At 39.6% G+C, this 15,773-nt stretch overlaps 1 protein-coding gene across 3 annotated transcripts in view; it reads right to left on the reverse strand.

Annotated features, from left to right (window-relative positions):
- ATP10D (ATPase phospholipid transporting 10D (putative)) overlaps window positions 1-1,838 on the reverse strand; it is a 110,108-nt gene extending 108,270 nt beyond the window's left edge. For 2 of the 3 annotated variants that reach the window (XM_073012422.1, XM_073012423.1), the window contains exon 1: window positions 1,587-1,838. The gene's annotated coding sequence lies outside the window, so the exon portion shown is untranslated. The remainder of the gene's footprint in view (window positions 1-1,586) is intronic. The other variant, XM_008017477.3, reaches the window with a different exon arrangement.
- Window positions 1,839-15,773: the final 13,935 nt, after the last annotated feature.

Raw genomic sequence — 15,773 nt, forward strand, 5'->3', positions numbered from 1 at the left:
TTAGTAGAGATGGGGTTTCTCCATGTTGGTCAGACTGGTCTCAAACTCCTGACCTCAGGTGATAAGCCCGCCTCAGCCTCCCAAAGTGCTGGGATTACAGGCATGAGCCTCGGCGCCCGGACCTATTCAATTCCATTTAATCATTAAGTATGAAAAGTATTCAGGTTTTGCTAAGCCAGGGTCAAACATTCCCCACATTATAGTTTAGAGTGCTTAGATTTTCCTTCTTTTTCATGCAATTTAATGAACGTTAAATTAGCATGCAAATTAAACGTTATTTTTTAAACTCCCTAAAACTTCAAAATGTTTCTAAGTTATTTTTCCAAATATATAAAATGACTTCATTTTGATAAAAAATAAACTATCTCAATGTAGGTATATGATATGTATTTGTAGTGAGAATAGAAAACAGTCCAGAAGAAGCAGTTATTACTTTTTGAGGTGGATCGAAGTGGGAGGCTCTTGCTGCGGGCACTGAATGAACTACTCCGTTGCAAAGATTTTTGCTCTTCACAAGTTAATAAGGGTTTTTGATGATGCTATTCTTCACAGAAGTGTGACCTAGCTGATTTAAAGGCTGATACAAAAAATATTGGTGGATGAGGAGCCCTGTCCTTGTTGATGCATCTTTCAAGGTTGATTTTGAGTTAGAGGTTTGCTTTGTCCATACAGACTTGTTTTTCTCCCTGCTTAGAACCAGCATGAAAAGAACGCAAGAAGAAACTTTGGTCTTATTCAGATCACAGTTTTAAAACCTGAGCTAGCATGATAAGAGCAGTTAAAACATATTCTTTCTAACGGCACAGGGTCCCAGACACCAAAATAACCATCCATTCCCTAACCAACTGATGTCTCTCTGCTGTACGTGGTAAATTAAAACTACATGTTTTATAATGTAAAATAAAGGGTGCCCCGAATAATAACTAGGTTCTTTAAAGTTAGTATTTTGGGGGAAGCATGGAGGCTTCTTTGTAGCACTCCTTTGAAAACTATTTCTGAGAAAGCTCCAATACAAACACCTTTTTCTTCCTAAGGAATCAACCTTAGGGAATCAGCCTTAAGAATAAATCTGCTGGGCTAAATCTTCAACACTTTCCCTTTTCATCACCTTTGAGGCAGATAGCCAAAATTTCTTTAAACTGCTGATTTCACAATGGGATGACAAAGGGGTGTGTGGGTGTGTGTGTGTGTGTGTGTGTGTGTGTGTGTATGAATGCGTGTTTGCGTGCCCGTGTGCGCCCTCGTGTACAAAGGTGTGTGTGTGAGAGAGAATCCGTGTGAGTGCCCGTGTGCGCCCGCGTGTGCATCGTTTACCTTTTTACAAAATCCAGCATTTAAAAGATTTTTAAATTCCCTTTTAACAATCAAATGATTGAAAATGGTGTAATCGTTCTACCTTTTTTTTTTTTTTTTTTTTAAAGTTCAGTAACAGCCCAGAACTGTAGTTTTGAACCATGGCATCAAATCTAAACACGACTAGGGAAGTGGAGCGGGGAGAAACAGGAGAGAGAAACAGAAAGGAAAAGCTGGTGGGCGGTGAAGCAGAAGGCTGGGACAGTCAGAGGGATTCGCCGTCTCATTCTTACCAATTCCTCCCTCGGCACACATCACAGCATGTTGGTCACGAGTCTCAAGGTGCAAGAAAAGAGCTAAGCACAAATCCGAAGAGTGAAAGCGGGTTGTGCTTCCACGCCAGCCATTTGCCTTCGGGGGGGAAAAAAATTCACTTCTCAGACATCTCCCAAACTCAGCCCCGAAGCCGGCGCAGGAGCCTGTGCTGAGCTAGCAACCTACTTCTCGCTCCGCTCCTCCTCCCCTCTCCGCCAAGCTGCAGAGCAGCCTGAGCTGCAGTGCACCGCCAATCGCCCGCCGTCCAGCCCTCCGTGACGTAGCAGGGGCAGGGCCTGGCAACGCCGGGCTCCCAGCTCCAGCTGTTTCACAGAGCTGCCCTTCTGCTCAGAGCAGATGCCCCAGTGACCCAGAGCCCTTGCAATCTCACCTCTGACTTTCACCTCCCAAGTACAGGTTGCTCGCGGTTGACGGTTTGGTTCATTGTTTTGCTGCAATTCTAACAATTCACTGCTTTAGCTAAACGTGGAACACTGGACAATTATTTTTTGGAGGGTAAAAGAGATCAAATCTAAAAATGTCGCGCCCCGGCGTTCCAGCCTGGGCGACAGAGTGAGACCCTACCACCAAATACATAAATAATATATAATGTTACTGTTTTTATGACTAGAAAAGAAATGTGAAAAAATATTACAATTCTGATTTGGTCGTTTTCCTCACACTTTGCCCTTTCATTCCCTTACTCAGGATAATGTGGCTTTGTCCATACACCTGCCAAGTCCGTTTGCTTAAAACTCACAACTTTTTTTGTTTTAACTTCTAAATAAGCTTCAACAACCTGTCTGGTTCCTCAAAATGTCTAACTGATTTGGAAAGAGGAAAAATCATTTAGTGAAGGCCGAACCAATAACTCAGAACAAAACCTAACAATCCTGGCTGCCTGTTTTATCCCACTGAAACAAATATAAAAAGTGGGGCCAAACTCTGCATAACTCTCCTATATTGTTCTTCTCTATTCCATTCTCTCAAGTGTTTCTCTGATGTGCAACAAGAGTGAAGAAAACTAAATGAGCATGCAAATGTTTGACTATCAGTAAAGAGCTCACCAGTACAGACGCAGGGAGCTGGTTGGTCGACTTGAAAATTCTCTCAGATCAAGAGAAGCCAAACAAGTTTCTGCACCCACTGAGAACGTGCTTCTGCCAGACCAGGAGAAACAAGTTCTGGGTGTGGCTTCCTGTGATGCTCCATTAGGGAAGCCTCCATCTGCAGGTAAGGACAAATCTCTAGAGCTTAGTCAAACTCAACCCTCAGAATTAACCCAGCCTAGTACAGCACATTGTCATTTACGTGGCCTCTGAAATTCCTGGCCCTAGTAGCATTTTTTGCAGTCATATGACTGTCTCTAACATCCTTTAAGATGAAACACATTTCCTATCTGAGAGTCAACCTTATAGAGGAAACTTAAAACTGTAGCAGGTCCTCCCTGAACTCTCCCAATCAAGCACTGGTGTTGTTACCTCAGCAGAGGGCCTTCCTGGGAACGTGCATACCAGCACAATTCAGGCATGTAGCTGGCATTTGCAGCCTGTTTGGATTGCTTAAATCAGTGGTTCTAACTAGCTACACATCACAGTGAACTGGGGAGCTTGATGCCAAGGCCCCACCCAGGCCAATTAAACCCGAATCTCTGGGGGTGGCGCTCTGGCAATGTCTGTTTTTGAAACTCCTCTAGAAATTCTAATGTGCACAAGGGTGGAAAATCACTGGCTAAGATTTGAATTATTGTCTTAGAAGAAAATCTATATTATATTTAAGTCTAAAGAGCATAGCAGTAGAATAATGGAAAACATTACGTAATACAACTTAGCCTCATACATATTCTTTATATATTTGTTTATTTTAATATAAATATAAAAACATGTGAAGATATACCTCCAAATTGTTCACTCAGGGAAGGATAGTGAGGGGAGATTACTAGCTTTCTATTTGTGTCTGTCATTTGAATGAAATTTGTGTCTGTATCATTTTAATAATTTAAATATTTCTAATAAAATGTTTAAAAATCGATACTCATAAATGCCATGAAGGTCATTGGAATAACCACTATTAAGATGGGTTTCTGTTAATTTATTAGGTTTTGTTGTGTTTGGTGTTTTCTTTTTTCAATGCTTCTGTAATATCCAATTTTCTCCTCAGACTGATTCCTATTTTGAAAAAGATAAAATATGATTCTTAATTTAAGACATTAGCTACTTTAAATCTATATGGTCTTTTTTAATTTAAAATATATTTACTTTCTTGTAATTTCAGAAACGTGTTCTTTTTTACGCTTCTCAGGAAGTTTTTTTAAATAAAACCAATATTTCAACTATATAATATAGAAGTGAAGGGACTTCATCTTTTCCAGCTAGAAAATTATTTGGACTCTCAACACTAGTAACTCTCAATACTTCAAAATTAATTGTCAGTGGGAAATATGTGGTACAGTAGGCCAATGACTCGGTTTGACCTGGTTTTAAATCTTGGCTCTGCAAATTTTTAGATATGTGATCTTGGGTACCAACACTAAGCTCTATAGGTAAAAATGGATCTAATAATATCTCCCTTTGCGTTGTTAAGACTATATGAAGTTAGGTAGCTGAAGTGCTTATCACTGTGTAAAACACATAATAGGTGCTTAATTAATAATAATTATCAATTCACTAACTTCTATTTTTCCCTTTCTTAAACATACTCAAGGATTAGTATGGCAGCAGAAGACAAACAGTTATCAAAATAAACAGGGTTCTTCCTAGAACCTATTGTATTTGTTATACAGTTATATGTCAAAGAGAGACATATGCATTATTTCGGGCTACTACTTTAACATGTAACGTGTAAAGCAACATGATTTACTTTTGTTTACCTCAAAATATTTCACATTTCCTAAAGTGGCACACAGGCTGATTTCTTATGATTCGTAATCAGCCACAGCTTTTTCTTTGTACTTACTATGACTCAAGCACAGATTAGGACATTTCCCACCATCAGTTTTCTGACTAACTTTTGGCAAAGAAGAAGGAGAAGGAGAAGAGGAAGAGGAAGAAGAAGAAGAAGAGGAAGAGGAGGAAGAAGAAGAGGAGGAGGAAGAGGAAGAGGAGGAGGAGGAGGAGATCAATGCTGCAGGCAATTAAACTTGTCCCTTGTAGATGAGCCCTGATTTTAACAACATAATCACAGGATTTTATGTCTCTTTTTTCTTTCCTTAATATTCATTGAGTGCTAGTGAACCATTTCTGTTAGACACTGTACTAAGAAGTTTACAGCTATGACTTCATGTATTCCTCTTATCATCCCTATGAGGTCATTCTTCATTTAGAGATGAGAAATCTGAGGCACAAAGAGTTAGAACAACTTATCCAAGATGGCAAGACAACAGGTGAAAGAGCTGGCTTGAGAACACAAATTCTTAATGCAGTTCTCTACTGTGGGCTAAGCAGCACAGCTTTCAATAAATTAGGGAAGTGAATAGTAAATTATTTTTGTTGGGATAGGGTAAAACCATGCTATGACTATAACTTCCTTGTTGACAGTAGAAATTATATATTTCTAGAAACAAGAATATCTGTATTATTATTACTAGATGTAAACATAGATCTTGATTTTATGTGTGCATTTTTTTTAAGAGGAAATACATTTCTTTCCCTTTATATCAGGTGAGTCCCTTTCATCCATAGGAGAACAAATTGGTTTTTAACCTTGTAAAAAGCTTTGACATGCAGTGATTACACAGGATATCAGAAAGGGAAACTCCAGATTAGCAGAAACCCAGGCTGGCCCCGGAGTTCTAGATAAGTCCATCAACCATTTATTAATTCTGTTTGTAATATCAAGAACACTGGTAATAGGACAGTAGCACAATTCCTTATATGAAATGATGGCCCTTTAGTCTAGGAAAAATAATTAGTTTCTTATTTAGACAAAGATAGGTACCAGAGCTTTTTTCTGAATAGATGTAGTTGAGAAAAAGAAGTATACATTTCTCTGGTTAATGTGTATTTCCCCTAGTGAGCAGAGAAGGCAGGAGTTTGGAAACTTTGGAGAGGTGAAAGGATAGGAGATAGTTCTATGTAGAGATAAGATGGAATACAGCTTCTAAGGAATGATATGTAATCTTGCACCAAATGTGGAAGAAGACCCATGACCAATTCCCTGAATAGGTATTGGCTAAGTTACTTTCAGAAAGTAATATCTTAAAAGTTTTGCTTTTAAGCTATTTTATCTTTCTGTGGTGCTGTGTTCCTCACAAATCAGAGCTCAGGCAACAGGCTCTGGGTACACTGCAAGATAACGCTACCAGCCTCTGCGACAGCTGCATGGGACCTGGGGTGTCTGGAGCCCACCATGGATAAGAAACCCATGGATCTGATGAAGAAGCCTGTGTTCCAGGCTCTCAAAGAGCACAGCAAGTGGCCGAGAGAATGTTCGGTGGGGTCGGCAAGGAGACTGGGCCAGCACAGCTTTAAACACCCTAGGTCCTTTGTAGCTGTCTTAATTTTCACATGCCTTTATTCTTTATTTTCACAGTATGTTCTGCAAATTAAAGCTTGGCATGAAAAACTGAACTGGATTCAAAATCCATTCACATTATCACAAGAAATTCCAGTGTTACATTACTCAGTAAAATATTAGTTGGAATACTGTGACTGCCAATATTCAACCAGTTTTGACATAAAATGACAGCTTTATGTGGTTCAACTAAAAAAAGAAAGGACTATTAGCATCTTTAAGTATAATGGCAATTATTGCAAAATCTGGTATGATTGTAAAAGTCATTTATAAGCTTTTGTCACATATTTGAGTGAACATAAATTCTCATTGATAGTAATTATCAAGAATTTGAATGAATCATTATAAAATATCAAAAATTATAACTAGCCATTTAAAGCACAAAAGCTCACATAAATGTGAACCCAAAAAGAAGCTAGACACAAAAGTCTACATATTGTTTGATTCCATTCCTATGAAATGCCCAGAATGGATAAAACCATAGAAAGCAGAGTAGTAGTTGCCAGGAGCTGAGGGAAGAGAGGAACGGAGCATGACTGCAAAAGGGTACAGGGTTTCTATTTAGAGTGATGAAAATGTTCTGAAATTGAACCACTTAAAAGGGGTGAGTTTTATGGTACATAAGTTATATCTCAATTAGAAAATATATAAGAAAAAATGTTCACTGAAGCAAGCAAAAGATAATAAGAATTTTTAAATGTTTTATGAGGATATTGTATATGAACTCAAAGTTTAATATTTTTCTCAATACTTTGAATTTTAATTTTTAACAATTCTGTAATATAAGGAAAACACAATGAAATTTTATACCACGCTCAATAGAGATCAGTTAGTTTACTTCCTTAGGCTGTACAGGTATCATCATTTTTCGTGAGTGCTAGCACATGAAAAAGTACTAAAATCTCTGTGCTGTATTATCCTCCAACCTGTAATGAAGTCTGTTCTGACCACTGGGAAAGTTAGGGAGGAATGTCTGCCTGGGAGGAAGAGACCAGAGAAAAGATGGCAAACTTGGAGGCTATATGACCAACTGGGATTAAAAATTCACGGGAAGGTCGGGCATGGTAGCTCACACCTGTAATCCTAGCACTGTGAGAGGCTGAAGCAAGCAGATCACTTGAGGTCAGGAGTTCGAAACCAGTCTGGCCAACATGGCAAAACCCTGTCTCTACTAAAAATACAAAAAAATTAGCTGTGCCTGGTGGCGGGCACCTATAATCCCAACTGCTTGGGAGCTGAGGCAGGAGAATTGCTTGAACGTGGGAGGCGGAGGTTGCAGTTTGCAGTGAGCCGAGATCGTGACATTGCACTCTAGCCTGGGCGACAGAGCAAGACTCCGTCTCCAAAAAAAAAAAAAAAAAAAAAAAAAAAATTCACAGGAAGCACAAATTCAGGCCAGAAAATGATCAACCCCTCCGTCCTCTGTGAATCTTGTAATCAGGAGGAAGTTCTAGCTATTTTATTTGAATTTTGAGGGATAAAGTGACCTTAGAAGGCAGAAAGAATTTGAAACATGTGGATTAAAAATGAATTCTACAATCACTAGAAGAAGTTAGACCAAAGTGAATTAAGTCTTCAGTTTCAACTCCTCTGTACCCAGAACTTTGTATATCTTATTCATTCACTTATTCATTGAACAAATACTAATAGAGCACTGAATATGTGGCAGGCACCATTTCGGGTGCAGGGAATATTCAAAACAAACAAAAAGCCCTGCCCCTCATTGGATGACTGTAAAATATTTAATATAACAAACGGCAATGTATGCCATGAAGAGCACTGCAAGGTGAGGAGGAGAGAGAGTGCCAGAGTAGGGGAGAGGGCTAGCTTTGGATTTGGGGAAGATCTTACCAAGAATGTGACATTTAAGCAAAGATCTGAAGTAGGTGAGTGAGAGAGCCATAAGAGTGTCTGGGGATGGAGCATTTCAGGGAAAGAGAACATGCAGTGCGTTGAGGCAAGGGTGTGCTACCTATGCTGGAAAGGCAGTAAAGCACTGGCATGCCCAGGGCACTGTGATGGGAGAACAACGTGAGTTGGCAGTGGGAAGTAGTAAAGGTGACATCAGAGACATAAAGTCATGGAAGACTTTGGATGTTACCCTATGTATATTGCAAATAGGTAGGTTTTGAGTAGAGAACTGATACCATCTGGCCTATGTTCCAACAGGATCCCTCTAGTTTTTTTGTTGCCAATAAACTGTAGGGAGCACGGTTGATGCTGGGAGACCAGTCAAGAGGTGATTTTAACAATCCCGGGGAGAGGTGATTTTGGCCTAGGTTAGAATTGTAACTGTGAGGGTGGTGGTCAGCTTCTGGAGATATTTTGAAGGTACAGCTAATTTGTTTGTAAACTGTGTGTGTGAGTTATAAGAGAAAGAAAGGAAGCAGGGATAATTCCAAGGTTTGGGGTGGAACAACTGGGAGACAGAAATTTTTAAATTGTTCTGGGTATTGCTTACCTCCAGAATAATTGATTGCTAACATTCCCTAAATCTGACCCTGATAGGGATGGTAAAGAGTATGTGTGTGTCTGGGTGGTAAGGCTTTTATTTTATTTTCAGAAATGCCTTAGTATCTGATAATTGGCCACTTGGAATCAACAGTTATGAAGCATGATATTCCTTTAAGTATAAGTCTAGTCGGGCACTTTGATCCCCTAATAGTATTGCTGCTAAAAGGCTGTTATATAGCAATACATTTTTTCTTTACTTGTTTCACATTTAGCTACATTTTTTGAAATATTTTACTCTTTAACAGAATCTTGCAAAAATTTCAAAAGAGAAACTAATGATTTCAAAGTTCAAAGTGAAGTTTCAGAGGGGTTAGCAGAAGTTTTATATAGGATTTGTCATTTCAGCGGGCCTTAAAATATGAGCGAGAATATCCTGATGGAGAAATAGAGGAAAAGCCTTTGGCTAAATATAACACAGCAAGAAATAAGAAGAAAAACACAAAGATGTTAGAGTATATGGCCTATCTGGGAATTTTAAAAATATTTACGTGGCAAGAATATCGTAGAGAAGGAAAGTACAAAAATTAAGGCTCCACTGTGAAGGTTTTCAAGAAGGGGAGTTGTGGTCAGACCAGGGCTGTAACAAAGTAATTTAAAATAATGTGTAGTGTTGGCACTGTAGTGTGAGAGAAATGAAACGAAGGCCTGAAACAAGAAACTGGCAGTGAGTGTGAAAAGGATGGGATGTATTCAAGAGTTTGTTCAAGGCCAAGTCTTCCCTATTACAAAAAGAAAAATTAGAAGGAACAGAGCTCCGTCCAACAATTTAGGTCGTATTCTTGCAGGAATGTTACTGGTCTGCAGGAATGGGGTCAGTCGGTGGGTCCTGAGCTCTTCAGAAGATCCCTGACCTGAATAGGCTGTACTAGCTGATGTATTTGTGGTCTGACAGATGAAACAGCACTCAAATGACAATAAGAAGTGACATTACTACATTCATTTAGTTGCCTTATAAAAAGTCTAGCTCAAGTTTCCATGCTGAATGTAGTGACATCCCTGCCATCTACTGGGTGAAGTGTCAAATCTCCTTTTTGAGTGATTTTGCTGATCAAGTATTTCCATTATCAGGATGTTCATTCATGGAAATATCACAATAGAAAGTCAGTATGGCCATATGGAAGTCGTACTGATCTCCTGTGTGCCATGGAGGGGCACGCAGTTGAACTTCAAAGGTGCTGATGATGTTCTACCATTTCTTTCTTTTTTGTTTTTTGTTTTTTTTTTGTTTTGTTTTTTGTTTTGTTTTTTTTGAGACAGAGTCTTGATCTGTCACCAGGCTGGAGTACAGTGGTGCAATCTCGGCTCACTGCAACCTCCGCCTCCCAGGTTCAAGCAATTCTGCTGCCTCAGCCTCCTGAGTAGCTGGGACTACAGGTGCGTGCCACCACGCCCAGCTTATTTTTGTATTTTTCATCGAGATGGGGTTTCACCATGTTGGCCAGGATGGTCTCGATCTCTAGACCTTGTGATCTGCCTGCCTTGGCCTCCCAAAGTGCTAGGATTACAGGAGTGAGCCACCGTGCCTGGCCAATGTTCTACCATTTCGTAAACTCAGTGGTGGTGTATTAGGGTTCTCCAGAGAAACAGAAACAACAGGATGTGTGTGAATGTGTGCATGTGTGTATGTGTGAGTATAGGAAAAGAAAGAGAGAAATATTTATTTTTAGGTTAGCTCACAAGACTGTGGGGCTATTAAATCTAAAGTCTGCAGAGTAGACCAGCAGGCTGGAGACCCAGGGTTGATGTGGCAGTTCCAATTAGAAGGCAGTCTGCCAGCAGGATTCTCCCTTTTGCAGGGAGTGGTGGTGGAGGGTGGGGATACGGGGAGGGGGAGATCAGTCTTTGCTTATTAAGGCCTTTAGCTGGTTGGATGAGGCCCACCCACATTATGGAGGATAATCTACTTTCTAAAAGTCTTCTGATGTAAATGTTAATCTCATCTAAAAAAAAAAACCTTCACAGACATATCTAGAATGATGTTTGACCATATATCTGGTACTGTGGCCCAGCCAAGTTGACACATAAAATTAACTGTGACAAGTGTGTACATGAGTCTTCCTTTAAACTATAACCACACATTAAAAATAAAAAAGACCAGGTGTGGTGGCTCATGCCTATAATCCTAGCACTTTGGGAAGCTGAGGCAGGAGGATTGCTTGAGCCTAGGAGTCTGAGACCAGCCTGGGCAACATTGCGAGACTCCATCTGTACAAAAAAATAAAAATTAGCAAGGTGTGGTGGCACTTGCCTATAGTCTCAGCTACTGGGGAGGCTGAGTCTGGAGGATCACTTGAGCCCAAGGAGGTTGAGGCTGAAGTGAGCCATGATCACAACACTGCATTCCAGCCTGGCTGACAGAGCTAGACCCTGGGTCTAAAAATACCAACACCAAACCAAAAACAAAGTAAAGGGAAAAGTCTAGAAAACATCCTAACTATTGCCTTTGTCAGCCAGGCAGGCAGAGTTGAGAGGCGGAAAGGAGGGCTGCCCAGACCCCTAAGAGGCTGACTCCCTTGCTGTATCTGAAACTGCTTCTGCTGGCACCTGCTGGCAGTGACTATTCCTCTGAAAATTGCTACTATTTAAATCAATCCAGGCTATCATGTTTCATGTTCAGACTAATTTGAATCATTTGTCATCTAGAAGACACAATTCCTGAACTCACAGTAGGCACAGAGCAAGGCAAATATGTATTTCTCTGTTCACCAAAGTGATGTTTCTTAATAATGTTGTGTTTATTGAAGTTCCATAAATCAAATTTTATGTCAAATGCCCTAGAGAAGCTTATTGTTAAAGAAGGCTGGTGATGAATTCCTTTACAATTTCAAATTTTGTTATGTTCCTTTTCTTATAAAAGGGCAATTATTATGTGCAGTGTACTATACTAGCCTGCTAGATTCTGAGTGGTTCTTTACCTTGTCCCTTGATAGGCTATTATTTTATATAAAATCCATTTGCCATCATTAGCATATGCCCTTTGTAAGAATTCTTAACAATGTTTTCATGTGTGTGTACCTTTTATTAAATCAGCTTTTACAAATGCTAACAGAGAGGGCTTATATTATCCTTTTATATGCTCTTGATTTACATAGTTTAATCTGTGCTAAAATTCATTTGATACTTTGGAAAATATTTCTTTGCATAAAAACAGGTTAGACTAAAATGGGTTTAACAAAAATGAATTTACAAAAGTGTCTGTGTTCTTTTTCTATTAATTTTTAAGATGTACTATCTCCAACATACAATTTTTACTCCCCATTCTCCCTATATTCCAGCATGTCAAGTGGACAGCTCTGTTTTACTATCAAAGAAAGTCAAGACTTGATTGGCTCTATTGAATTGTGTTCTGATGATGTTGATGCAATAGCCAGTGCTTGAGTCTGGATTGGACTTGACCACTGGTGACTTCAAATTCTGAGGACCTCTGTTTCCTCTTCTGTAATAGGAAGTCTGATTAGATGCCCTTTGAGGTTAGTTTGGCTTCTAAGATGGTAATTATCTGTCCCAGTTTTTGTTTCCTATAATTTAGCAATAATATCAACAGAAGGGCAATATTAGAAAATTTTACATACATCCCCCTGGATCTGAACATTCCTCATGATACTATAAATAGAAATATCTTTATTCTTGGCATCAAATTTTGATTTAGAAATGTACTCATTTTTGGATACCTACTGACATTGGGTTTTATTATCTGTCTTTTTGATTTGGGTGATTCCTTCCAACTAAATTGCCGTGCTTATCCATTTCTGCCTATGGATATTGAACCTATCTCCCAAATCCTGCTTCTTCCTTTATCTGAATGTCTTTGATCACCCTGACAGTGAGTTCTCCTTCTTTTAAACTCCTGGCTTAGACCCACCATGTGACATTTGTCTTTATTTTTATTTTGTTTTTGGATTTAACTAATCTAGAAAAATACAAAGTCCAGAAAACAAATTCATATTATCTTACCATTCAGAAATTCAGAATGAATTACATTTACCATTTTGGATTTTATGCCTCCAATCTCTTGTTTCTTGTGTTTTCTTTGTTTTGTTTTGTTTTGTTTTGTTTTTTTGAGACTGGGTCTCGCTCTGTCACCCAGGCTGGAATGCAGTGGTGAGATTTTGGCTCACTGCAACTTCCTCCTCCTAGGCTCAAGCCGTCGTCCCACCTCAGCCTCCCCAGTAGTTGGGACTACAGGTGTACGCCACCATGCCCGGCTAAGATTTTTTTGTTTGTTTTTGTTTGTTTGTTTGTTTTTGCATTTTTTGTAGAGATAAGTTTCGCCATGTTTCCCAGACTGGGTCTTAACTCCTGATCTCATGCAATCTGCCCACCTCAGGCTCCCAGAGTGCTGGGATTACAGGTGTGAGCCACCACACCTGACCTCTCTTGTTTCTTTGATGAAATATTATAGATATCACTAAAGTCCTCTTCAACACCAGTCCAAGTCTCATTGCCAGAAGCTACATGTACATATGTAAACTTCCAGATTATTTAAAAAATACACATATGCTTGTAAATGTTTTGTTCGTTTGTTTGTTTGTTTGAGACAGAGTCTTGCTCTGTCGCCCAGGCTGGAGTGCAGTGGCCGGCTCTCAGCTCACTGCAAGCTCCGCCTCCCGGCTTCACGCCATTCTCCTGCCTCAGCCTCCCGAGTAGCTGGGACTACAGGCGTCCACCACCTCGCCCGGCTAGTTTTTTGTATTTTTTAGTAGAGACGGGGTTTCACCGTGTTAGCCAGGATGGTCTCAATTTCCTGACCTCGTGATCCGCCTGTCTCGGCCTCCCAAAGTGCTAGGATTACAGGTTTGAGCCACCAAACCCGGCCGTAAATTTTTTGTATTTTAACTTAAGTGCATGGTTATTATATGGTATGCCAATATATAGTTCCACATCTTATGTAGGAATGTGAATCTGAGAGTTCCTTTAGGAGGAAGAAAGTACAGAAGGAAGTATTTCCTTTTTAATTTCCTGATATAAACCAGACTATGCAAGGAAAATCTGCAAAATACTTTAATTATCTCCAGGCCTTTTCTAACTTTCCTCTTCGGTTCTCCCAAGGATCAACGCTCATGATAACCTTTGCTGCTGCAAGCTCATCGTTGAGGAATTTCTCTGACAGCCCTTCTGGCCCATCTACATTCTTCAAAATTACCTATTTATTTGACTTTGACCAAGATTGCCTTAACATTCCCCAGCTTGACTAAACTTTAGATGGGCTTCTTCCCTGACACTAGGCCCCTGACCTCCATTTTTGTACTGCATATTTAGAAAACCTGTAGCATATTTTCTCTGCCCCTTTGAAATATAAATCTTTTAATCAGTCTCTTGTCAGTTTTACAACTTATGAATGTATTTCTCAAGAACCTTTGAGCCATGTCTTTGAAATGTAATCAGCAAATGAGATAGTCACTCTATCTTTCATAACTTTGGTGGGTACCTTCCTCCAAGTTGTAAAGCTGCATCCTGTCACAAAGATATGGGAAAATTTACTTTCTTTTGAGTAAAGCCAGTTAGTAAACACATATAACTTATACACTCCCTCTTACTTCCAATACTTAGAAATTCTCCTGTCCTTTGTTTCAGTGGTGTTGAGTTTGGATTGAGCTCTGGCCCCTCTCCCCCATTGGAATAATGTTGAATAGAGTCTTCCATGCCTGTTTAACACTGTCCAATACAATTTCTGTTTTGACATTTTCAATTTTCTACCCAAATCAAGATTCCTATTTCATAATGATTCTTCAAACAAAATGTCAAAAGGAAAATAGTCATAATCAAAACTTCAGTGACTTACATGAATGGCCAGTTCTCTTTCTTGAGTATCATAAGGACTTTCATCTATTTTAAAAACAGCTATCTGTTAATTCACATATATTTCTGAGCTCCTTCCAAGCAATGTAACAACAAATAATTTAAATATTTTAGGCGATAGAGCCAGAATATTTTGGTCAAGGATAAAATTTTGGACCATTCTTTGTGGCTTTATGCCCTTGGTTTTCAATTTCAGCTGCACATTAGAATTAGATGTAAAGAAAATACACTGCTGGGTCTAACCCCTGGAGATTCTGATTTCATTGGTATAGGTGTGAGCTGGTCATAAGGATTTTGAAAAGCTCCTCAGTGGATTCTAATTTGCAGTCAAGGTTGGAAATCACTGCCTACCCTTTACATCGATGTTTTTTTGTTTTTTCCCAAGTCGGAGTCTTGCTCTGTCACCCAGGCTGGAGTGCCATGGTGCGATCTCAGCTCACTACAACCTCCACCTTCCGGTTTCAAGTGATTCACCTGTCTCAGCCTCCCGAGTAGCCGGGATTACAGGCGCTTGCTACCATGCCCAGTGAAATTTTGTATTTTTAGTAGAGATGGGATTTCACCATGTTGGCCAGGCTGGTCTTGAACTCTTGACCTTGTGATCTGCCCGCCTTGGCCTCCCAAAGTGCTGGGATTACAGGCATGAGTCACTGAGCCCGGACTTCAGAGTTTCTTAAAGCACCTATTCTATTTCCGAATTCAACAAACACTTTTTGGGAGTCAGCTTTGTGCCAGACACTGTCTAGATACTCAAATGAATGTGGCATGGCCTCTGCATTTCAAGGAGCTCTCAGAACAATGGGAAAGTCAGAATATAAAGAAACAGCTAAAATGCAGTAAGGACTATAATAGATGTTTATTCAAAAAGTTATGAAAACACAGGTGAGATAGCAATTAAAGTTCTCTGGGGGTTGTGTCTGAATTCATTAGGCCAACTAGGTGTGCATGGAGAGAGTGGCAGGAAGAAAGAGGGGAGATTCTAGGCAAAGGAAACAATAGGAGCAAAAGTCCAGGATCAGAAACCACCATTCTCTAAATGTTCTAAAGGCCTCCTTTGTTATTGCTGCTGCTGCTGTTGTGACTACATTTGGTCTAAGCCAGGTGATCTCTTGGTTAGTAAAAGGTTGCATTTGCATCTTCCAGATCTTCATCTTTTCTATGAGATTTTGTCTACATCACTGTATCTCAACACTGACTTACGTCAAAATCATCTGGGCAATTTTGTAACAGCAATGACATAACATTGGTGTTAATATGTTAATAGTCAAAGAGACTCTGATAGTATTTGTCTGCAGGGTATGACCTTTTCTTTTCTTTTTTTTTTTAAGCTCCCCATGTGT

Source organism: Chlorocebus sabaeus, chromosome 27 (assembly GCF_047675955.1).
Source record: "Chlorocebus sabaeus isolate Y175 chromosome 27, mChlSab1.0.hap1, whole genome shotgun sequence".
Taxonomy (NCBI): Eukaryota; Metazoa; Chordata; class Mammalia; order Primates; family Cercopithecidae; genus Chlorocebus; species Chlorocebus sabaeus.